Source organism: Zeus faber (genome assembly GCF_960531495.2).
Source record: "Zeus faber genome assembly, chromosome: 12".
Lineage (NCBI taxonomy): Eukaryota > Metazoa > Chordata > Actinopteri > Zeiformes > Zeidae > Zeus > Zeus faber.
In genome coordinates, this window is record NC_137196.1 from 5,863,700 (window position 1) to 5,889,536 (window position 25,837).

Consider the following 25,837-nt stretch of genomic DNA (forward strand, 5'->3'; position numbering starts at 1 on the left):
TGCGGTTATTAATCACAGGAGAACACATTTTAACTTTTTTTTCTTAATAAAGGGATCTATATGATGGTGTGTTACGTATAGACACCACATATGTTTTTTCCTTCGGCCATGCCTGCAATTCTTGGAGCAGTGCAATTGTTCTGACAGGAGCTAGGAGGTACCCAAACGCACGACAGAGATGGGAGGCATACAGGGGGGTTAGAAAAAGGATGTTTATTAGACAACACTGTCGAGAAGGCCGGAGGGACCTGGTCGGGTAGGGATGGAGCAGGGCAAGGCAGGGATGATGACCGGGCAGGAGGGGTCCAGGATCCGGGTGGAGAGACGGGGAGACGGGCTGGATAGGCTTGGTTGAGGAGACAAATAGGTTAGGGCAAGCTGAAACAAGGAGACATCCACTAGGAACTTGCCAGTAGCAGTACAAGTTGGATAAGCTATTTGACGGTCTGGCAATGAGTGACTGGGGAACTGATGAATAAATTCTGTGTGGGTGATGAAGGTAATTGATCCCACGTGTGTGAAATTGGTCTAAGGGAGGAGGCGTGGATGGGTCAGGAGCCTGGCCTCTAGTGACACTGGGAGGCCATGGGCCTAACAGTAGCCCCCTAGTAGGCGGACAACCCTCCAACTACCGAAGTACCACAGGCCCCTCCTCAGGTGACGCACATTCAGCAGGCGCTGGACTGTGTAGGCGGGATGGTCCACTGGCTTGAGCTGGGAATGAACTCTGAACCAGGACTGGGACTCGACGATGGAACCGACTCTACGACCTGGCCTCATGGCAGATGAGCAAGGCGGCTCCGGAGGGTGACCAGAGGACCGGGTCTCAGGGCAGAGCCGTGCTGGACCTCGGATGAGGCGGCGGGCGGCTTGGGGCCTGGAACGGCTCAACCTCGGGGGAGGCAGCGGAGCCGGGCTGGACCTCGGGGGAGGCGGCCGGCAGGTCGGGGACTGGGACCGGCTCAACCTCAGGGGAGGTGGCTGGTGGCTCGGGGACTGGGACCCTAGACCCCGGAGTGGGGGGAGGCGGAGGACACGTAATTTCTACTGATTGAAGGCCAACATACGACAGAGTCAGGATTCGACTCCCAAAAGGTCGCGGGTAGCCGCAGGAAAGCAGGCTCCTCCCCTTCCAACATGCTGAAGTCATGGTAGGTGAACGGCAAGAGGGGCCGCGGCGACTGGGGAGTGCAGGGCCGCAGCGACCGGGAGCCAGAGGAGCTGGCGGCGACTGGGGAGCTGGCGGAATCTGAAGGCTATTGACGACTGCCGAGATGGTCCGCGATGTCCGGGAGGGCCTGGTCTTGCTGATCTAGCAACACTCCTTGCTCCCGGAGTGTGCGGTGGATGCCCTCTGTGTCGGCTGGGTCCATGTTTTCTGGCCAGACGTACTGTTACGACTGGAGCTAGGAGGGACCCAAACACACGACACAGAGATGGGAGGCAGACAAAGGATGTTTATTAGACAACACCATGGAGATGGCCGGAGGGATCCGGTCAGGTAGGGATGGAGCAGGGCAAGGAAGGGATGATTACCGGGCAGCAGGGGTCCGGGATCTGGGTGGAGAGACGGGGAGCGGGGCTGGATGGAGAGGGACGGACAGGCTTGGTCGAGGAGAGTAACAGGTTAGGGCAAGACGAAACAAGGAGACATTAACTAGGAACAAAGCGTTAGGAACTTGGAACTTGCCAGTAGCAGTACAACTTGGGTAAGCTAGTTGACGGTCTGGCAATGAGTGACTGGGGAGCTCGAGAATAAATACTGTGTGGGTGACGAAGGTAATTGATCCCAGGTGTGTGAAATTGCCTAAAGGGAGGAGCCACGGATGGGTCAAGAGTGGTCTCTAGTGGCACTGGGAGGCCGTGGGCCTAACAGCAATGTTCTGGATAGGTATCTTGCTTAATCCAGAAACAATACAGAAAATCTTTTCATGGATAGGATAAAACCTGTTCCTTTTAGTTAAAGAACCCACATCTCTACAATCGATCATAGAAGGTTTGTTCCTTGTTCCTTAGACACATGTAATATAAAAGATAAGATAAACCTTTATTAGTCCCACAACGGGGAAATTTACATTGTTCCAGCAGCAAAAAGGGGACTGCAGAAAATAGAGAGCATATCAAGTACACACTATAAACAATATAAAATATATAGAAACACAACAAATAAAAAAATCAATAGGTTTAATAGGTGAATAGGTTTAATTTCTTTATTTTGTAGGGAGTGTTGGGCGGCCATTTTGCGACACCCATGCATGGGGCCCATAGAATATCGAATGACACACCGGGACTGATGATTGTGAAAAGTTTTGTGAGTTTTTGAGTATCTTAAGGCCCCCAAAAAGCAGACTTAAAAAGCCTGAAGAACAAGAAGAAGAATCGAAAGAATAAACGGAGCAATAACAATAGGGTCTTTCTATGTTGTTTCACAAACCCATAAAGGGATCAATTCCTAAGGTCAAGGAGGAGTTAAATGTTGGGTCGGATCAGTGGACAAAACAGTGATGTTTTCAGCTTGGGAATGATTTTTATATTCTGGAAAAAAGCACACACATTGTTTCAGCCTCATATTCTGTTTAGCGCTGCTTGCTGTGAATGCTTCAGTCACTCGGAGGAACTCACACTGAGCCCCAATAAACCCTTGAGTTTCAGGCCCACGTCTCAAACTCTGAACAGTTGGACCTTGTGGGCACCACTATAGGTGATGGATGGCGCCATCACTATTCAGGGTCTCCCTCCATCGTGAACTCTGTGCTGTGGGCGCTGTGGGTTATTTCTGATAAATGGTGAACTGGGCAATGCAGATGGGTGGGCTGGAGGAGAGGAGAGTGCTTTATCTCTCCTTTTCCCCTCTTTCTCTTTGTCTTTCTCCCCTGTAGAGCTGGGACAGATGTCAGCACAGAAATCCGTCAGCATTCTGTCCACAACATATCTGTGGTGATTAAACATGTAGGATGGCGCTTGAACTTAAAAATGACACTGTTATTTCAGAAAAATGGTAAACGTCTAGCTGGATGCATGGGTGGATTGGATGGATGAATGGATGGATGGATGGATGGATGGATGAATGGATGGATGGATGGAATGACAGATGGATGATAGGATAATAGATTGATGATTGGTGGTTAGATAAATGGGATGATAAATACATTGTTGTATGGGTGGACGGATAAACGGATGGATGGATGGATGGATGGATGGTTAATGCACAGGTGGGTAAATAGATTGATGTATGGGCGGATGGATGGATGGATTGAGTCATAAATGGTTGGATGGATGTATATAACAATGGATGAATGGATGGGATGATAGATTAGTCGACGGATTGATAAATTGGACAATAGATTTATGGATGGTGGATGGGTAAATAGATGGGATGGATCGATATAATGATTAATGAATGGATGGGATGATAGATTGATCGTTGATGGATGAATTGATAAATGGGATGATGAATGGATGTGTGGATGGAAAAATAGATGGATGGATAGAAGAGTTGATAAATGATGGATGGATAGATCAATTCTGATATGGAATAATTCATGGATGGTGGGTAGATGGGTAAATGGATGGATGGGTTAATTGATGGACAGATGATGGATGGATTTGAGGCGAGCTGTTTGACTAACTTAACCTCCCTCTTCACTCATTGATTTTTTACTATCTGTTTTATCTTGCGTCGTAGCACTTACTCACATTTTAGTCTCCTATATACCAACAGTGATGAACGATTTATTTGATGGGTGTCATGGAAGGTTTTTTACTAGGATTAAATAATCCATAATCCTTTCCTCAAAGATCAAGACAACAGCGACCTTCCAGTTTGTAAAGTTTCCGCTCCGGGATGACAAATGGGAAAGCAGCATTACATTTAAGTTTAAAGGTAACTTCATTAAAGATTTGAGGGACATTTTGTGTTGGCAGTAGCAGAACTGTTTGGGTAAAAAAAAATCAATCAATCATTCAAGTCAATCAACGTGGATTTATATAGTTGCAATTCACAGAAAATATCCTGCGTGTGTATGAGTGATCCAACGATATGTCAATATCCACATTCCACAAATATGTATTTTTTATTTGTGCCACATCAGGACACAATGGCAATGTGGCTAGAACAACAGAGGATGGGATTGGTTAAAAAACAAATTCAATTACAGTATTAATGTCCTGGAGATGCCAGATGCCAGATAGCTGGAAACCTCTAGCCTAACAGTCTGCACCTCAATAAAACCCTCCACGTGTATCTTCCATCCTCACCGAATGGTGAAGGATGGAAGAATCAAGAATCAAGAATCAAGAAATACTTAGCTCTTGAATTATATTTCCCTTTTCCCATATGTTGCTCCTCCCTTGATTAGTGCATGCCAGGTTTGGTGTGTGTAGGAGGCTAATATTCCACTCATCGCTCTCAATTACTTTGAAGTGCTGTTTGAGTGGTGGAGTTGAGCGGTTGGGGTATTCAGCAGGTATTGGGTATTTACCTCTTAGCTGTCTGTGCATGTGTGTGTCTGTGTGTGTGTGCGTCTGTGTGCTCTCCACAGGATGCCATCTCTTAAATGCCGAACTGTCCACTAAGGGAAACCTAATGTTCTGGCTTCCCTCTGCTCTCTCTAGAAACTGTCAGTTGCTGCCTGTCTTCCGTCTGCTCTACAAATAAAAGACATTACCAAATATCCCTGCCTGTCTTTGTGCTGCAATTGGGTCCTAACCACACCCGTTACAGCTTTTCATGTTGAGGGCTCTCAAAAATATGTGTCTGCCATAAGCTGGTCTCAATTTAATGCAATCTCCAAAGGCAGATTGACTATAAAAGCTCAAACCATTTTACTTATGACTTCTAAAAAGTTGAAAATATTTTTTTAAGGAAATGCAATGTTGAACCTGTAACATATGAAAATGTGATCTAACAGTGCAAAATACATATTTATACTTTCACCATCACAGGAAAAAAAAACCCTCAGGAACATATGATATATTTAGACTGGCAGCCCGATAGTCTCTTAGAACAAACAATGGATGGTAAAGCAATATGGACAGTGTCGCATCAATGGGATGGAATATACAGTATATGCACAGATGAATATACAAAGGTTTACCATGGTTCTTGTTTAAACTAAACAAAACCTCAATGTAGGTTGGAGAACTTCTTTGAACCTTCTCAGCACTCTCTGTAAGTAAAAGAAAGACCTGACGGAGAAAGTTCTGCTGTGGAGAAGATGAAGAGGCGCACTGTTGACAGAGTAACGTAAACTAGGGCCTTGTTGTAAATAGAGAGGCCAGGTAGGCCAGCAGCGACTGAATGTGAATCATAGTAGTAATTGGTTCTTGTCTCTGCGATTGAGAACAACATCCATTAGCAGAAAGGGCTTAGCCATGGCTAAATACCCTTCAAAGGTAGCCGAGGTGCATAACAGAGAAACCTTTCGAATTAATATCTTGCTCTGTCTGTCTGTGTGTTACGTGCGTCTATCTGAGTGAGGATACTTTTATATCTGTCTGTGTGTGTGTGTGTGTGCGCGCGCACTTAGGTCTTCTTGTTTGACAGTGAAAGACTAATTAAACATTCACAACATTATGTGTAATATGATTTAACTTCCACAGTGGCCCAACACCACTCTCCAAACACCCGTACCAAGCATCACGGTCCGTGAAGCATGACAGATCTCCTGCGTCTCTACCGGCTTAAACTTGTTTAATTAATGAACCGCTCTCTTCGGCACGAGGGACGCCATTCACATCTCCCAATAGGACACCATCGCACCAAAGGACGTGATTATAAAAATCATTTAACCAGGGGAACAGCCTAAAGGCATAATTTTTGTTTGATATCCTGACTCAATCTGATGTTTTCTGATTTCTGATAACTTTCAATAAATCTGTATTTCACATGAACCCAACCATGATATAGATGAGATTGATTCCTCTGCAGCGATCCCTTCAGTTATGGGAAGTAAAGAGGGCCAAGCTCGAGCTATATTATCTGTGGACCTATATTCTCTATATGCCTCAAAGGGCTGTACATCATCTTAAAATATTAGTAAATAGAAATACAATAAGCCAAGACATTCAATCTCTGTAGCATAGATGCATAAAGACACACACACACACACACACACACACACACACACACACACACACACACACACACACACACACACACACACACACACACACACACACACACACACACACACACACACACACACACACCAGTGGCTCAAGGAGAGAAAACCCAATGGTTCTTCAGATCTTTTTGTTAATCCTTGGAAGCGTCCTGAAGCCTGCATTTTGGGATAAGAGTGGTCTCACTGGTGCTTTTAGGGCACCAAGAGGTAACAGAGAAGATGGTGCAAGGCCATTTAATATTTTGCATGTCAGCGGTAGTCCCCTAAAATCTGCCCTGGCATGGATTTGGGAGTCAATGCAAGGAGGTCAAGAGAGGGGTAATGTGTAATGTGTCTTTCTAATTTATTTTAGTCCCACTGAGAATTCCAGCGGCCACATTATGCACATCCTGCCGTCTGTCCAATGCGAGCACCACATTTGGATAAGCCAGGAAAGCAGGCATTGCCATAATCAACTCCAGAGGAGAGAAATAAATGGGACAAGCATTTAGGCATCTCCCATAGCAATAATTGGACATATGTTTAAGGTGAAAGGCAGACTTAACTCATGTTATTAATATGCTTATCAAAGGAAAGGTCAGGAAGCCAACGTGATACCGAGATTTTTTTAATTCACCACGGCTGCCTTTGACTTCTTGCGTATGCCCTAGCTATGCATTCTTGCTGGGAAAGGCAGACCAAACCACCAACAAGGGAAACAGCATACTGTCTAGAATAAACAGTGCACACAGAGGGAGGGGAGTCTTTTATATAATGGGCTTTATGTTCAGTAATCAATACACTTAGACAAGTATTCATGGGGCTGTACTGCCAATGCTAGTGTGTGTCCCACTATAACCCAGATCTGAACGCTCTATTTCTCACTAATAAGTTATAAAACAACCCTAATTGTTACTTTTTTACAGCTGCTACTTTCGTAAGCTGCCCAACCTTTCAGTCTCAAAATGTCTCTCATATCCACCAGACCACTTTTGCAACCATTTTAAAAAGTATGGAAAAAAAAATTATTCAGCCAAATGTTTTTTTTTGGTTGTTTTCCTGAAACATTTTGTTTGTTTATTCGTTGGTTCTTTGGTTCATTCTATTTGCTCCCTCTCCTTCTCAATCTAATATTCGGTTCCATATTGCGGTATTGGACGGTTCATGGAGCTGTAGAGAGGAGGGCTTTGGGGCTATTTTACAACCAAAATTGTAATGTTAACCTAATTAATAACCTACTTAATAACCGTTAACTCGATCTGTCCTAATGGCGGTTAGAATGAACATGTAATTCAATTGAAGACTTCATTACCTGATATTTATGAACATATTGGAACTTCCATTAGTTTTATCCGGCAAATAGTTGCCACGGACACATGATTAGTCGTGTCCCCAATGACCACTGACACCGCAATTATCCAGTCGCCACTGCCACCTAAAAAAAGAAAATCTCCATTTCGCTCTCCATTACCACCTGTTGGGGGCCAAACATAACGCTAAATTCATTCTTCCAGTGATTAAGTAGAGGCATTAAAGTCCTTCACTTGGGTCTTTTACTTTACTCGCCCCCCTGCTGGGGTGTGATCTAGAGACCATTAAAACTCCTTTCAAAGTGAGTTCCCCAACAGGAGCTGAACTGCTCAGCATCCAGAACGCGGCCTTTTGACGGTGCTCCAACTCTGATCGGCATCAGCAGCACAAGGGTTAAACGGTGGAAGGAACATCGCCAGCGCAGCACCAATGTACGTGGCAAGAATAACCATGGGTTGGAAAATAATAATACAGTGGCTGGAAAAATAATTAAAATAATCACAATAAACAATATTAACTGATTCCCAAAATAAACAAACCAAAGAACATGGAAATGACAGATTGGTTTCTTTGCCTGACATAACAGAGTCTTCTGTCAGTATCAGGATCGCTTTAATGGGCCAAATGTACAGTGCGCTCATCATGAAATACAATAGAATATACAAATTATGCTCTACACTATGTACCGGTGTAGTTTAGTTTCTTGATGGGTGTGATGTGCTGAAGAATGAAGGAGTGACCGCTGACACTGACTTGAATAAAATAATAGTTTTATTACACAAATCAGCATCAAACCAGACTTGCCATGGATGTCCTGGGAGAGACCCGAGCCAGATGGAATCTCTCCCAAGTGACGCTCAGCATTCGCTTTTAAAGCTTTACAGAGATAACATACCACATCTGGTTCCAACGCATAGGTGCCTGCTCAGCCTATGTCCTGTCATAAATCGAAACTTTTCCTCCTCTGGTCGAGCTGGAGGAATAAACAAAATTCCTCTCCCATAGGACCTCTAAACAGAACCTTGACGTTCTCGTTCTTGAGCAATAAATCTAATAATAACATAGTTAATATTATGACTGCACTATATCTCAGCTTTGGGAGCTCAGTGACCTATTCACCTCAAACCTTCCAGACACCTCACCAGATAAAGATAATTTTACAAGTAATTTGAGTTCAATAATAATGAATAAATATACAAACAAACAAACAAACAAAATATGCTGAAAGGAGTTATCTTTTGGAAAAAAATAAATAAAACTAGCAGTCGGAATAGTTGCAAAGTTCACAAGCGGCACACTACTCCTTGTAAGATAAAAAATGCTCTCTCAAGTTTGCAAAAAAATAAAAAATAAAACAGAGACAAATGAGACACGCTGTCAGTAATAATAGTTAATTAATTCCATAAATGAATTTAATTATCAACACAAATTTCTTTGAAACAAATGCGTTTCAGTTATCCTTGGAAATGCTCCTGCTTAATTGCAAATCCCACAAAGATATCACAGAATTATTGAATGCACGTCCATTTCCGATATGCTTTATTTAATATATTTCAGAAAGTTTTTATTTTAAACGGTAAATTGAAACTGATATTATTAAGGATCCTGGACTGGAACCCTATTTTTTTTCCTCAGGTTTTTATTATTAGTTTTCTACTTGGCACGTTTACGGCTAAAAGTGCCTGGTGCAAAGCAACCACCGAACCTACGGGCAAGAATTGTGGGCAACCCAGACAGTTTGTGCTTCAAGTTTTATCCAAAGCGATCTATATTTGGAGCAGGAATCTGTAAAAAACTGTTGCTGACATACAGGAAGTAGCCCAACGTTGGTGGAGCGGGGTGAGCTGGGGTGGTGGAGCTGGCTGGGGTTGGGGAAGTGGGGCGCTTTGTGACATTATCATCCAATTTGTTATGTGACCCACCGCAGCAAAACTCGCTGTCTTGCGCATTTCTAAAATTGCCAGGAGCAGCCAAATAAGTTGAAAAAACCTTTCTTGAAGGAAAATCAGATTTTCCCAGATTCGTGTTCCTTTATGTTTTTTTTATCTCTCAACAGATTTTCTAAACCGAGTTTGATTTATAAATAGTAGAAAAATGTTAAACCATGGAGTTAAATATTCCTGTAAGATTACATGGGGAAACACAGTTCACTTACCGAGACCCTGAATAGCGCTGAACAACGCCGATTGATCATTTCCTTTAAAGTAACCATCCAGGTGAAGATTATTCCTCTATATTCCATGTGATGTGAAGTCACAATGTGAAAGCGTTTTGATAGAATTCAACCTTTTAATCGTACTACTTTTACACACACACCGAGACATCATTGTGGAGGGGGCGTGTACCAACGTCTACCATCGAAGAAGAAATCCTAACATCACTTCCGTAAACAAGACGAGAATCCTTCGGTTTCACTTGTCTGTGAAAGCTCTGTGTTGTTATGGATTACGAGAAGCGGGTGGAGGAAGATCTAAAACATATCGCAGACCTTAATCTGACGAGTGCGATGGATCCAAGTCAGTGTCAAGCAGCGCGTACTGGACTTAATTTTCCGCGATGATAGTCAGTTCTCCGACAGCGCAGTATGCAGTAACCCAGAACAGTGATACAGTATTCAGTACAGTATGCTACATATAGTACAGTGGGCACAGGGGCCTTTGTGTGTCTGAGTTAGGACCCCTAGTAAGTTCAGCATTGACAGTCCTTATAGCTTGCGGGAAGAAACTATGTCTCAGTCTCTCTGTCCTCGCTGTGTGATTGTGGAGGCACTTGCCCGTCCGCAGCAGCTGGAACAGTCCATTGTTGGTGTTGTCAGGATCTTTCATGTTCCCGCGTGCTCTGCTTTTACACCTCCTGGTGTATAAGTCCTGCATGGAGGGGAGGGTGGTTCCAGTGGTACGTTTGGCTGAACACACCACCCTCTGCAGGGCCCGCCTATCCCGAGCAGTACAGTTCCCAAACCAGGGAATGATGTTGCCTGTCAGGATGCTCTCCATTGCTCCAGAGTAGAAGGACTTGAGGATCCTCATGGGTCACGTCAGCCACCTCCTCACGGTCGGCCTTATCATCACCGTCGTTGATCAGGCTCACCATGAGGGTGTCGTCAGTAAACTTGATGATGGTGTTGGAGCTGGACCTGGCCACACAGTCATGTGTGTATACGGAGTAGAGTAGTGGGCTGAGGACGCAGCCCTGGGGGCATCCTGTGTTCAGGGTGAGGGAGCTGGACATGTGCCTCCCCACCCTAACCACCTGGGGCTGGGCTGTGAGGAAGTCAAGGATCCAGGCACACAGGGGAGTGTTCAGTCTTAGCACCCCGGCTAGCTGGTTAGCACATGTCTTCAGTACTCGCCCAGATATGCCATCTGGGCCCGCAGCTTTCCTGGTATTCACATGCATCAGAGCCCTCCTAACGTCATGCTCAGACACTGAGAGTGCGCGCTCATCCCCAGCAGTGTAATTCCAATTAGCCAGCGAGCTAGCGGAGTTGTTTCCAGCCTCAAACCGCGAATAAAAGGAGTTCAGTCTGTTTTCTCGGGAGGCCTGCACACTCATGGCTGGGGAGAAGCTGCTATTGTAGTTTGTAATAGTCTGCAGCCCCTGACACCAGCATCTGGTGTCCTGTTGCATCACCTGTCACTCCACTGTGTCCCTATACGTCTGTTTAGCATACCTACCTCATACCCTCTGCAGATTGTATAACACCGCTTTGTAATTGTTCATATTTCCGGATACAAGATCGTCGTTGTAAGCGGCCGTGTAAACATTCAGAGTGCCGCGGATGGATTTATCGACCCACGGTTTCTGGTTAGGAAATATCCGAACTTTAACCATGGAAACGATGCTGTCCGCTAACGTAGCTATGAAGCTCACAGCTACTTTCGGAAACTCGCTGACGTCACTGGAACTTGATTGGAACATGTCCTGTAACAATATAACCTAATCTATGTAATCACATAAACATATATGCACACACATAATGAATAACACAACCTCATATAATCTCAGTCACATGTCTCAATTTTCAGCACGGTGTAAATTCCCAGAGACATTCCAATCTTGGGAGTCCTGCCGCTGCTGTTGTTGTTTTTGGCCTAACCGCGATGCAGCTGCAAGAGCAGGAACTACACCCCATTGTCCTTCGCACGTGACAGAGTTTGCCTTATCTTGAACAGGTACGAATTTGTGATACGAACTGACCATAATCTCTGACTCCCTGAAAATAAACTGTTCGTCTCAGAGAGCTGCTCCTTAGCACAGTTCTGACCCGACCCTCGATCAAGTAAAAACCAACGTCGTCTGCCTCTTTATTTAAAACCACCGACTGACAAATTGCAGATTAAAGCGACCCTTTCATTTCTGTAATTTCTGCTTTACGTGCCTCGTTACTACCGTTCCACCCACGATGCACGGCTTGTAAAGAGGAAGTAAAGCAACTGCTTGCCGTTGTGGGTGTGGGTTGGGGTGTGGGGGGCAGCTGTTGGCTTTTGCCTCTGGGGGTGGTGGAGGGCCTGAATATCTGGCCGCCTGCTGGCATCGACAGAGGGAGGGGGGTACCATCGAGGTGCCCCGTGCTGAGTACACGTTAATACGTGTATGGGCACTTGGTGCTCATGCCGGGTGGGGCGTCTGGTCGGCTGTGGTGGGGCGGGCCTCCCCCTTGCACGGGCCGTGGTTGGGCATTGGGGTCCTGCCAGCTCGCACGCGGGGCCGGCAGCTCGGGAGGGGGGTCGGTCTGTCGCTGTGGGGCAGGGATACGGGCCTGCAGTCTGTGCCTTGCGCCCGCGGCCCAGGTTCTGTGCCTGAGGCTGCGTCTTGTGCCTGCACCTGGGGGTTGGTTGTATGTGTGCCCCCCTGGGGTGCGGGGTCTCCTCGTGCTCCCTGGGACTGGGTAATGATCCTTGGGGCTGGGCGTGGGGGTTGCTCCACGGCCCTCCGGCTTCTCTGGGGGCCTGGGGATCTTCTGTGGCCACAGGGCAGGGTACTCGGTGCTTTCCTGCAGCCGTAGGGTGGCTACAAGGCTGTAGAGTTTGAGGCCCTTTCCGCTGCTTGAAAGCACTGCGACATAATACCGACCTTCTTCACCAGTACCAATGGGGATAAGTCATTTACACTCACCGGTGGACATCTTACATACATCACACACGCACACACCACCACACCTGCTTCGAGTGCACCCCAGCATCCTCCTGGTTGCATTCCTCTACTTTCCTCCCTTATTTACTGCCATAACTATGACAGGAAGAAGCCACATGACCAGTTGTAGTTCCAGTTTTCCTGCACCTAATTAACTGTTTTTCAATACATGTTGTCATCCAATGTTTATATTTTTGTGTAAATGTTGTTTGTGTTGATGTTTATTTGTCTCACCCGTGGTGATTCTCCCCTTCTTGGAGTAGTGATCAGTTGTGTATCGACCCAAACATGATAAATAGTTCCCCAAAGAGGGGAGTTGGTGGTGGTTCTCTATCACCAAAAACCTATCACCTGTTTTACTGTAAATTGATAAATTAATGTATTCAATCATGCTCAATCATCTTCTACACTTTCTTGTCTTCAACTCATTGTGTGAGAGGTGAACCTAACTATGACAATTGGAATGGGTTTTTTGTCCTACAGTGTGCTATGTGCGCACCTTATAAGTTAAAATTACTTATTACTACTACTAATCTAGCTACTGGGGGTGCACAAGCCAATGCATCATCAGCGCCAGTCCCAAGTCCGGCACTGATGGTTGCATCAGGAAGGGCATCCGGCATAAAAACCATGCCAAATCAAACATGCGAACAACAAATCTGATTTCCATACTGGATCGCTCGAGGCCCGGGTTAACAACGACCGCCACTGGTGCCATTTGCCAACAGGGTGCCAGTGGAAATTGTGCTACTGTCAGCCGAAGAAGAAGAAGAGAGGGAAGGCGTGTCTGGAGACAGCAGGAGAGGAAGAAGAGTAGGAGAGTAGAGTTGAGAGTAGGAACTTTGAACGTTGGCACTATGAAGGGAAAAGAGAGGGAAGGAAGGTAGATGTATTATGTGTACAAGAGACCAGGTGGAAGGGGAGTAAGGCCAGGAGTATCGGAGCCGGGTACAAACTGTTCTACCATGGAGTGGATGGCAGGAGAAATGGTGTAGGCAAAGTCTTGAAGGAAGAATATGCAAGAGTGTTTTGAAGGTGGCGAGAGTGTCGGACAGAGTGATGAGCATGAAGCTGGAAATTGATGAGGTGATAATGAATGTGGTCAGTGCAGTGTGGTCTATGCTACCCAAGTTGGGAGTGACATGGAAAAGAAAGAAGAATTCTTTATTGAGTTGGATGTAGTGGTGGAGAGCGTCCCTAAGGGAGAGAGAGTGGTTGTTGGAGCAGATCTCAATGGGCATGTTGGGGAAGGGATCAGAGACATAGGTGATGAGAAGGTGATGGGTAGGTATGGTGTCAAGGAGAGGAATGTGGAAGGACAGATGGTGGTGGATTTCGCCAAAAGGGTGGAATTGTGAATACGTATTTCAAGAAGAGGGGGGAACACAGGGTGACATTCAAGAGTGGAGGAAGGTGACATATTACATATGACATATTACACCGCGTCCGAATGAATCACTATAAAAACATATCCCGAAGAGGAGATATAGTTACAGGAAATGTTTTACCCACTGCTATTACGTGTTGCACTCTCGCAGCATCAGGAGCATTCTGCATTCTCCGTGGATCATGTTCCACAAATATACCCGCCCACTTACCGTATAACTCTGTTTATGAGTTTCATTAAGTTTCATATTACATTCGTCCTGAGTTTGCAAAGCGCAGTCGGAAGCGGAGATTTTGACTGTGGAGTCGATCCAGGTGCCCGAGGAGCAGGTGGTGGAGTCCAGCTCCAATCGGCTCAGTGACATCTACACTCTGATGGTGGAGGGATGCTACTCCGAGACCATGAACCCAATACACAAGAAGAATCTTAAAAGATATGCCCAAAGGTTCATCGTCGAAGACGGCAGATTGTACTACGTGGAACCCAAGAAGGAAGAGAAGGGAGAGCTTGTGATCAAGGCTGACAGGGACAGATCTATCTCGACTGCAACTTCAATGACATCGGCCAGCACCTGGGCCAGAAGAAGACCGTCCACAGTATTCAGAGCAAGTTTTACTGCCTAGGAATTGTCAAGGATGCGGTAGATTGGATAAAAGTGTGTGAAGCCTGTCAACGCAGAAAGGACTAAAAACATGGCAAGGACCGTGAGGCCCATCAAGGTCGATGCGCTATAGGACATCATTGGGATTGAAATCATGGGGCCCTTCCCAGAGACCCATCAAGGCAGCACTAGTGTGATTATCCTCATTGATTACTTTAATAAGTGTCTCTTCGTGCCAAAATGCATTTCGAAATAGGTACAGGTACAGGTACAGGTTTGGCGCACCTAAAATGGTAGTTTGTACACAGAACATCGACTTCTGCGATGAGGTGACAGAGCTCCTTAGTGACCAGCGGAGCATGGTGCAGATGGTGAGCCCTCTACCGCAGCCCCAGCTGGAGAACTTCTTCCCCCCTCACCAGGGCCAGGTGCTGCTGGACGGCAGGCCCATGTACACCTACGACTACCTCCACTCCATGGTGGCTCTCGTGGGTCAGGAGCCTGTGCTGTTTGCCCGCACAGTTGAAGAGAAGATCGCCTACAGCTCGACAAACACTCATATGGAGGCGGTGGTGCAGGCCACCACCAAAGCAAAGCTCATGACTTCATCAGTACTCTCACCAAGGGTACAAAACAGGTGTTGGAGAGAAAGGGAGCTGGTTATTGGGGGCCACAAGCATAGCATACATATTTTCGTGTGTGGTTATTTGTTGTGTAAATTGCCAGCTACCTGAACGAAACACTCAAGCCCATTGGAGGTCTACCAGGAGTGGGATTTGAACCCATGGAGACATCAGTCCATTGTGTCTTGAGTGCAATGCCTTAACACCTCAGCCACCCCGGTGGCTTGTGTGTGTGCTCGGATGTAAAAGGTCAGGCTGAAGCAGGCTATACTGCGACGCCTCAGATCGCATTTTAGGATTTCATAGTTTCTGCTCACAACAGTCGAAATCAAATGTTATTGTACTTTTTTGGGTAAATTGCCTTCTATCAGAAATGGGACATGAGCCCATGCAGACCTTTGTCCATCGACAAAATTAAGTCGATGAAGCATTGTTTTTGCAACCAGGGTAGACTGCTGTTCCTTAGATTGTCCGTGCAAACACACAAGCCCAATAGATGTCTAACTGGAGTGGTTTAAACCCACAAGGATATTGCATATTGCATCCTATCCTTAACCACTCGACCATCCTGTTGGCTTGTGTGTGCTTGGATGTAAAAGGTAAACTAGGTGGAGATAACCAGATAATTATTGCTTTGAGGAACCTCAGAATTAACATTACTGCAAGTATGAAATTGACAAGATTAAGTTGCTGAAGCAGGCTGTACTGGTGCTCCTGTGATTGCCTCCCAGGAAGACATTGTTTCTGCACATAGCAGTTAAGATCAAATTTATGTATGGTACTTCGTTGGATAAATAACCCTTTACCAGAAATGGGACTAGAACCCACGCAAACATTTGTACATTAAAGAAATTGAGCCGCTGAAGCAGGCTAGAATGCTGTTCCTGAGATGAGCTCCTGTCTCTGCCACAAGGACATCTGTCCACTCACAAATCATCTAGTGGTTTGCGTGTGCTTGGATGTAATGGATGAAGGTCCTTTTGGGTTCAAACCCCACTCCTGGTAAACATTTATTGGGCTTGTGTGTTTGCAGAGACAATGTCAGGAGCAGCAGTCTAGCGTGCTTCAGCAACAAAAATTGTCAATGGACAAATGTCCATTTCTGGAAGCTAGCAACTTACCTGAGAGGCTATACTATGACTCCTAAGATTACCTCTAAGGATTTCATTGTTTCTGCTCGGAAGAGCCAAGATCAAATGTTATTGTACTTTTTTGGGTAAATAGCCAGTTACCATAAATGGGACTTGAACCCATTTGTCCATTGCTGAAGCATAGCCTCTGCAAGCAGGGTAGACTGCTGCTCCTGATAGTGCACCTGCAAACACACAAGCCCATTTGATGTCTACCAAGAGTGGGGTTTGACTCCACAAGGACATTCCGTTGCATCTTAAGTGCAACACCTTTACCACTTTACCATCATGGTGGCATGTATGTGCTTGGATGTAAAGGATCAACTAGGTGAAGATAACAAGCTAATGATTGCTGAGGAAACAACATGAGTTTTAGGCACATAATTAAAATCACTGCAAGTATGAAATTGATAAAGTCTCTCTTTCCAAGAGGTAAAGACAAAATAATATTAAAAGTGTTTCAGCTATGTTGTGATCTCAACAAGGCTTAACCGAACCCATCTTGCCACTCCATCTCCCACTCATATTAGCCTAGAACACATACACTCGCACACCAATCCTACTTCGAACAACACTTTACTGACCAGGGTCTGTGGGACAAGAGGTGTGCGAGTTATTCGGGTTCGACTTACTTGGAGGACTCCTATCTCCACACTATATATATATATATATATATATATATATATATACATATATATATATATATATATACATATATATATATATATATATATATATATATATATATATATATATATATATATATATATATATATATATATATAAAAACATACAATAGGGTTCAAAATTGTAAAAAGTAAAAAGTATTGGCCAGTGGAAACCTTGACTCAGGGAACTCATGCAGAAAGGCAAACCCCGCCATCAACACTGTGAAGAACAATTATTTTTAAACTGAACAATCGTATGGATTACCACTTAATGCCACCCACATTGCCTTCCAAACAAGGTCTAGAGCATATGTGTTAGTAAAAAACTTTCACTTATATATTTGATAGCATTTCACATGTGTATGTAAGAGAGTTTTCAGAAGTATGTGAAAGCATTTTATATGTATATGTAAGAGCATTTCACTTGTATTAGTATGGAATATGGCCTATACGGCTTCTCATTGCAATCCCTAGTTATATCACTTCATATATATATATATATATATATATATATATATATATATTGAACAAATACCTAAATTCCAGGGTAAAAGTAATATATTTTATTTTTTAACATCTTTATTCAAATTATGTATCTGTGTATCTCTGAATATATACAAACACAAAGGTCTATTTTCTAGAGTATAGAGCACAATGTCACCTATAAGACAGTGGCCTGGAACTAGCCGGAGGATTCAATGTTTGACAAATTATTAGTGGTGTAACGCAACGTAGTTGATCCGTGATTCGTACGGATTGCCCCCCACAGTTCGGCTCGGATGTGAACCAAAGATCAGTTGGAAAATGTAACCATCAAAGTGAAATACAGTTTTACTGCTGCTAATAATTTCATAAATCGCGATGCAGAGTTGCAGTGAAAAGAAGATAGACAAGACAGATGCGTCCAGTGTTTTACGATGAAGCGCAGTGATTGCTGTACGGTGTAGTACGTCACGCTATGTTGCTGCTACTGTACTGCTAATGTCGGGAATAAGCTGTTGTATGTCATCCCTATGTGTCTGAGTGTCTGCCATATTGGAGCGGTCAAGAGCCGCCAATAAATACGATGTGTATTGAGAGAGCAGACTTTTCTACATAATTGACAGTAACTTGCTTAATTTTGAACCAATTTTCATGAAATGTAGTTTGTTATAAATGTGAGAAATGGGACACGATACTGGTTTCTTATTGCAATTAAATTCAGTGACTGGGGGTGGATCTAATCATATTTCTTCATCCACTACCATGTTCAAAGGAAGAAGGTATCATTCGTGCCTAATATTGCACTTTACTTTAACAATTGAGTATTTTATAAATTTGACATCTCGTATGTTGTTTTACATTTAGCAGACGCTTTTATCCAAAGCGACTTACAATTATTCAAACACTGATAGACGCAGCCATCAGGAGCAATGAGGGGATAAGTGTCTTGCTCAAGGACACTACAGCATGCTAGCAGGAAGAGCCTGGGATCAAACCAGCAACCTTTAGATTACTAGACGACCAGCTCTACCTCCAGAGCTACTGTCCCCATTTATGAAGTTTTGAATAGTAAGGGGGGAGGTCGGAGTTTGATGGCCCATTGTATGGTTGGCTTACTGTTCCCATCTTTTTAAAAAATTTTGCCAGGTACTACAAAAGGGTTTTTGTTTGTTTGTCTGTTTTTTTTTTCTTTTTGTAGTCTATTTGTAGTGATATACTTCACATGAATCCTGGATATGAGATGAGTTTGGAGTGATTTTATCAGTGTCTCACTAATGCTGTGGTGGACCAAGGGGGAGGCACCAGGCAATACAAGTCCTCCTCATAACAGAACTGTAGAGGCCTCATATTACAGTCTGGAAACTGTACCTAATTGGACTAAAATGGACCCCATGTATTGCTGCCTGCAGCTATATTTATCATAATTATTTTGATCATCATCATCATTATGCATAGGACAATAATACTGATAATAATAATAATAAATACATACATAATACAATGGTTTTACATAAAATTGAATGAAACAAATTGGACTCAGTTGGTAACTATAAATAAATGTAATTCCTCTTTGAGCATGAGTTTCTTTTTTTTCTTTTATTTTACCTGTGCTGTCAGCATGCTAGGCATACAACACAGAGTATTTGTATGCATCTAGAACAGAGTTAGTCTGCAAGTGGAGTAAGTTGTCAGCCTGCAATGCAACTCTTTATTAATTCTTAAATCATCAAGAACTGCTGCAATAACTCTGTCCTGTGGATGGCTTGTAGAATGACGAGCACAGTTTTTGGTTATAGAGAACCACCACCAACCCCCCTCTTTTGAGAACTATTTATCATGTTCGGTTCTATAAACAACTGATCAACTGATTGAGCATGACTTTTAAAATGGTTCCCAGAAAAACAGTAAAACACAAGACAAAGACGCAAGTTACACATGGAAAATCATTTAAAAACACATACATGGGTGGTGGGTTTTCACAGGATGTAAATATTGGTAGATAGTTCAAGTTCAAGTTCAAGAGATTATTTGTCACATACATACACATACGGTCGTACATATATGCAGTGAAATGTCATGACACCCGGTGATTACGCACAATAAGCTCTATAAGCTCGTAAAATACAAAAAATTCTCAAATGTGGGAAGATAGATAGATAGATAGATAGATAGATACTGTAGATGGAAGAAATATACATCTAACATGAACACACCTTGTGTTCTAGAGATCTAGATAGACTCAACAAGTTTACACTGTCAAACTGAGGTACAAGTAAATTGACTATAAACAACTTAGAAGTCAGGTCAGCATTTTTAACCCTTAACTTTTCATTTATAACTGTACATAATACCACCCCGCTGAATGCTTTTGTTAGGAGGTATGCTGAGTGAACCCAGGTGCAGAGAACAAGGCAGAGGCGAGGTGGCAAAAATAGAGGTTTTACTCAAAACAAGTACAAAAACTGGGCAAAAACAAATAAGAAGTCTCGGGAGCTTGGAACAAGAGCGTTGTCATGAGGTTAGACAAACTCAAGACTGAGCGCCCGAGGACACAAACGACAGGGTCTAAATAGGGACGACCAAACGAGACACAGGTGAAACATATCATCTAATGAGGCAGGGTAATCAGGAACAGAAATAGGTGAAGCAGAGCAACCTTGAAAGGGCAGTACTGGCGGCATCTAGTGGCTGATGCTGGTAGGACCCGGGCGAACCCTGACAGGACCCCCCCGTCTAGGAACGGCTCCCGACGTTCCTCCAGGGAGTGTCGGGTGGCGACGGCGGAAATCCTGGATCAGAGAGGGGTCCAGGATATCCCGGGCCGGAACCCAGGAGCGCTCCTCCGGCCCGTAACCCTCCCAGTCCACCAGGTATTGCAGGGCCCCGCGGACCCGGCGGGAGTCCAGGAGCCGGCGGACCGTGTAGGCGGGCTGACCGTCGATGATGCGAGGCGCCGGAGGAGGCCTCGTGGTGGGCGCCAAGGTGCTGGTGACCACCGGTCGGAGCCACGACACGTGGAAGGTGGGGTTTATCCTCATGGACCTGGGGAGCAGAAGACGGTATGCGGCAGGATTGACCCGCCGCACGATCTTGAAGGGCCCAACATACAGTGGCGCGAGCTTGCGTGATTCCACCCGTAATGGAAGGTCCCTGGTGGACAGCCAGACCCTCTGGCCCGGACGAAGCATAGGCGCTGGTCTGCGCCGTCGGTTGGCCTGGATCTGCTGCTGCCGGGATGTCCTCAGCAGGGCCTGACGAGCCCTCTGCCAGGTCCGTCGGCACCGCTGGACGAACCGCTGGGCTGACGGCACTCCCACCTCCGCCCCCTGCTCCTGAAACAGAGAAGGTACGTACCCGAACTGGCACTCAAACGGGGACATGCCAGTGGAAGAGCAGCGCAGAGTGTTGTGAGCGTATTCCGCCCACACTAGATGGTCGCTCCAGGAGGCAGGGTTGGAGGACACGAGGCACCTCAGTGTTGTCTCCAGGTCCTGGTTGACCCGCTCCGTCTGGCCATTGGATTGCGGGTGGAAACCGGAGGACAGGCTGACGGAGGCGCCGAGGAGCTGGTGGAATGCTTTCCAGAACCGGGATGCAAACTGCGGACCGCGGTCTGACACCACGTCCAGGGGCAGGCCGAACACCCTGAAAACGTGCTGCACCATGAGCTCAGCAGTCTCCAGAGCTGAGGGGAGCTTGGGCAGAGGAATAAAACCGCAAGCCTTGGAGAACCGGTCTACAACGACAAAGATGACAGTGTGGCCCCGAGACGGTGGAAGGCCAATGATGAAGTCCACTGAGAGGTGTGACCAGGGCCGACTGGGGATGGGAAGGGGATGCAGCAGCCCCATGGGACGTGACCGGGGGTTCTTGTTCTGGATGCAGATGGTGCAGGCAGCGACGAAGGACCGGACGTCCTGCTCCATGGTAGGCCACCAGAAACGCCTGCGGAGGAACTCGAGGGTCCTGGAGATCCCCGGGTGGCCAGTGAGGCGGGATGAATGCCCCCATTGCAGGACTTGTGATCGGACAGCCTTCGGGACAAACAGGTGACCCGGGGGCCCGTTGCCGGGATCCGCCTCCCTCCTTTGGGCCTGCCGGACCTGCGTCTCGATTCCCCAGCGGACCGGAGCCAAGATGCAGGAGCTCTGGAGAATGGGCTCGGGGAGTTCAACCAGCTCAGGAGGGTCAAACTGTCTGGAGAGAGCGTCGGGCTTGAGGTTCTTGGACCCGGGACGATACGACAGGATGAAGTTGAACCGATTGAAGAACAAGGCCCATCGGGCTTGACGGGAGTTGAGGCGTTTGGCCTCCTGAATGTATGTCAGGTTCTTGTGGTCGGTCCAGACGACAAATGGGTGTTGGGCCCCCTCCAGCCAGTGCCGCCACTCCTCCAACGCCAGTTTGACTGCCAGTAGCTCCCGGTTCCCTATGTCATAGTTCCGTTCCGCTGGGGTGAGGCGACGGGAGAAGAAAGCACATGGATGGAGCTTCCTGTCGTGAGTCCTTTGGGACAAAACGGCCCCCACTCCCACATCGGAAGCATCCACCTCCACCACGAAGGGTAGGGTAGGCTCTGGTGTGGCCAGGACAGGGGCAGCGGTGAACCGCATCTTGAGAGCCCTGCCTCCGCAGTCCAGGCGAAGCGGGCTGTGGATGTCCTAGTGAGGGCGGTGAGGGGAGCTGCCACCGTGCTAAAACCCCGAATGAATCGCCTGTAAAAATTGGCAAACCCGAGGAAGCGCTGCACCTGTTTGACCGAGGTGGGTGGTGGCCAGTCCCGGACGGCCTCGGTCTTGGCAGGATCCATCTGGACGTGACCCTTGGTGATGACGAACCCCAGGAACTGAACGGTGGTGGCGTGGAACTCACTCTTCTCCAGCTTTACATAGAGGCCATTGGCGAGCAGGCGGTGAAGGACCTGTCTCACATGCTGTATGTGTTCGGGAAGGGTCCTGGAGAAGATGAGGATGTCATCGATGTAGACGAACACGGAGCGGTTGAGAAACTCACGGAGGACGTCGTTTACAAAGGCCTGGAAGACAGCGGGAGCATTGGCCAATCCAAAAGGCATGACCAGGTATTCATAATGGCCGGTAGGTGTGTTGAAGGCGGTCTTCCACTCATCCCCCTCGCGGACGCGGACGAGATTGTATGCGTTTCGAAGATCGAGTTTGGTGAAGATGGTGGCGCCTTGCAGTTGCTCGAAAGATGTGGACATGAGAGGAAGGGGGTAGCGATTCTTGACCGTGATCTTGTTCAGACCACGGTAATCAATGCAGGGACGCAGGCCGCCATCCTTCTTACCCACGAAGAAAAACCCTGCGCCCGCCGGGGAGGTAGAAGGGCGGATGAACCCTGAGGTGAGCGCCCCCCGGATGTACTGCTCCATGGCTGTAGTCTCAGGGGCAGAGAGAGAGAAGAGACGTCCTCGAGGAGGGCAGGTGCCAGGCAGAAGGTCGATGGCGCAGTCATAGGACCGATGGGGAGGAAGCGTGGTGGCCCGTCTCTTGCTGAAGACCTCCCTCAGATCGGCATACTCGTGGGGCACTCGTGAAAACTCGGGATGGATGGGACCTTGAATACGGACTGGAGCCAGGACACGGACAGGAACTCCGGAGTGGGCAGGGGCTTGGGAAGGGGCCCGAGCTTGGACACGGACTGGAGACTCGAGAGGGTGAGAAGACGGACTACAATGAAGACAGGTGGTGTGGCAGGCAGGGCCCCATTCGGTGAGACGCCCGGAGGCCCAGTCCAGATGTGGGTTGTGACGGGCCAGCCATGGGTAGCCCAGGACCAGAAACTCAGGAGAGTGGATGAGGTGGAGCTGGATTACCTCTGCATGTTTTCCCTCCAGTGACAGCCAAAGTGGGGCGGTGAGATGGCACACGCTACCGGAACCCAGTGGTAGGACCCGGGCGAACCCTGACAGCTTTACTAACCAATGGGGTAAACCTTAATAAAGAGATATAATTTTTTTTTAATTTAATTTCCTTTTTTCATAAATGTGAAGCTCACAGAGAGAGATGTAAAACAGGGTAAAAGATTTTGCATTTCATCATGATTTTCAGGGTTGTATTGACTCTTTTGTACCTGGGCAAATTATTTGTTTTGGCGACAGTGATATTATTGTAAAAAACTAGAAACAGGAAGTTGTATATACGGATATGTTCAGTAAAGTGGAATGTGAATAAAGTGAGGTGGAGATACAGTCCAGTAAGCAAAAGTACGACACAGCAATACAGTAACACCGAACAGAATAGCAATACAGCGCAGTATGCAGTAACCCAGAACACTGATACAGTATGCAGTACAGTATGCTACATATGGTACAGTAGGCAGTGGGGCCTATATGTGTCTCAGTGAGACACCTGGTGAGTTCAGCATTGACAGCACTTCTGGCTTACGGGAAGAAACTCTTTCTCAGTCTCTCTGTCCTCACTATGTGACTGCGGAGGCGCTTGTCCGACTGCAGCAGCTGGAACAGTCCGTTGTTGGGGTGGTACTGTTACTGCTACTACGCCTCCTGGTGTATAAGTCCTGCAGGGAAGGGAGGGTAGTTCCAGTGGTACGTTGGGCTGAACACACCACCCTCTGCAGGGCCAGCCTGTCCCTAGCAGTACAGCTCCCAAACCAGGGAGTGATGTTGCCTGTTAGGATGCTCTCCACTGCTCCAGAGTAGAAGGACGTGAGGATCCTCACTGAGACCCTGAATATCTTCAGCTGCCTGAGGTGGTTAAGACACTGCCTTGCCTTTCTCACCAGGGTGTCTGTCTGTAAAGTCCATGTTAAGTCCTCTGTGATGTGAACTCCCAGGTACTTGAAGCTGCTCACCCTATCGACAGAATCCCCATTAATCACCAATGGTGCGTGCGTCCTCGGTTGTAATCCCCTCCTAAAGTAGGCCTTCTCGTCGTTGCCATTGATCAGGCCAACCACGACAGTGTCGTCAGCAAACTTGATGATGGTGTTGGAGCTGAACCTGGCCACACAGTCATGTGTATACAGGAAGTGCAGTAGGGTGCTGGGGACGCAGCCCTGGGGGGATCCTGTATTCAGGGTGAGAGAGCTGGACATGTGCCTCTCCTCCCTAACCACCTGGGACCGGGCTGTGAGGAAGTCCGAGGCACACAGCGGAGTGTTCAGTCCTAGACTCGCAGCTTGATAGCCAGTCTGCTGAGGACGATGGTATTGAAAGCTGACCAATAGTCTATGAACTATAGTCGACCAGCAATCTCACATAGGCCCCCTTCCGGCCATCAATGTGCGTGCGCATACCAGCTAGATCATACCTGGGAGCCTCTCGAAGCACTTCATGACCACTGAGGTGAGGGCCACCGGACGGTAGTCATTCAGGCAGGCAGGAGAGGCGATCTTGGGGACAGGGATGACGGTGGACCACTTGAAGCAGGACGGGACCACCGACTCGACCAGGGAGGCGTTGAATATCCTAGTGAGCATCAGGGCTAACTGGTTAGCACAGGTCTTCAGTACTCACCCAGATATGCCATCTGGGCGGGCAGCTTTCCTGGTGTTCACACGCATCAAAGCCCTCCTGACGTCATCTTCAGACACTGAGAGGGCTGTTGTTGCCGGACACAAACCGCGCATTAAAGGATTTCAGTTCATTGGCTAGGGAGGTGTCCACACTCTTGGCTTTGGAGGAGCTGCTCATGTAGTTCGTAATACTCCACAGCCCCTGCCACAAGTGTCTGGTGTCCTGTTGCTCCATCTGTCACTCCACTGTGTCCCTGTGCGTCTGTTTAGTGTCCTTCAACGCCCTCCGCAGATTGCACGACGCCGCTTTATAATTGTCCATATTTCCAGATACAAGACCGTCATTGTAAGCGGCCGTGCAAGCATTCAGAGCGCTGTGGATGGATTTATTGACCAACGGTTTCTGGTTCGGAAATATCAGAACTTTGACTGCAGGAACGATGCTGTCCGCTACCGTAGCTCTGAAGCTCGTAGCTACTTATATAAACTCGCTGATGTCACTGGAACTTGATTGGAACTTGTCCCAGTCTACGTCAGTCAGAGCGTCCTGAAGCGCGGCCTCTGATTGGTCTGACCACCACTTTATGTCCCACGTCACTACCGTTCCACGCACAATGCACAGCTTGTAAACAGGAAGTAAAACAATGGCAGCATGGTCCGATTTCCCGAAAGCAGGGAGCGAGACAGTCTTGTATCCGTTCTTGTATGGTGTGTAACAGTGGTCCAAAGTTCTATCCCCCTTGTGGCACATGTGATGTGTTTTTTTGTGAAATTTTTTAAGGTTCCTTTGTTTAAGTCCTCAGCCACCACCACAGCCCCGGTGGGATGTTCGTTCTGAAGTCAGCATAACACATCATACAGGCATGATGGTGCTGTGTCCGTGTCCGCTTGCGGTGG

At 46.7% G+C, this 25,837-nt stretch overlaps 1 pseudogene across 1 annotated transcript in view; it reads left to right on the forward strand.

The window, feature by feature from the left end:
• The first annotated feature begins 1,473 nt into the window (after positions 1–1,473).
• LOC307238298 overlaps positions 1,474–25,837 on the forward strand; it is an 88,727-nt pseudogene continuing 64,363 nt past the window's right edge. The window contains exons 1-2 of the transcript in view: positions 1,474–1,501; positions 14,203–15,165. The product of the transcript in view is annotated as an uncharacterized misc_RNA (transcript). The remainder of the gene's footprint in view (positions 1,502–14,202; positions 15,166–25,837) is intronic.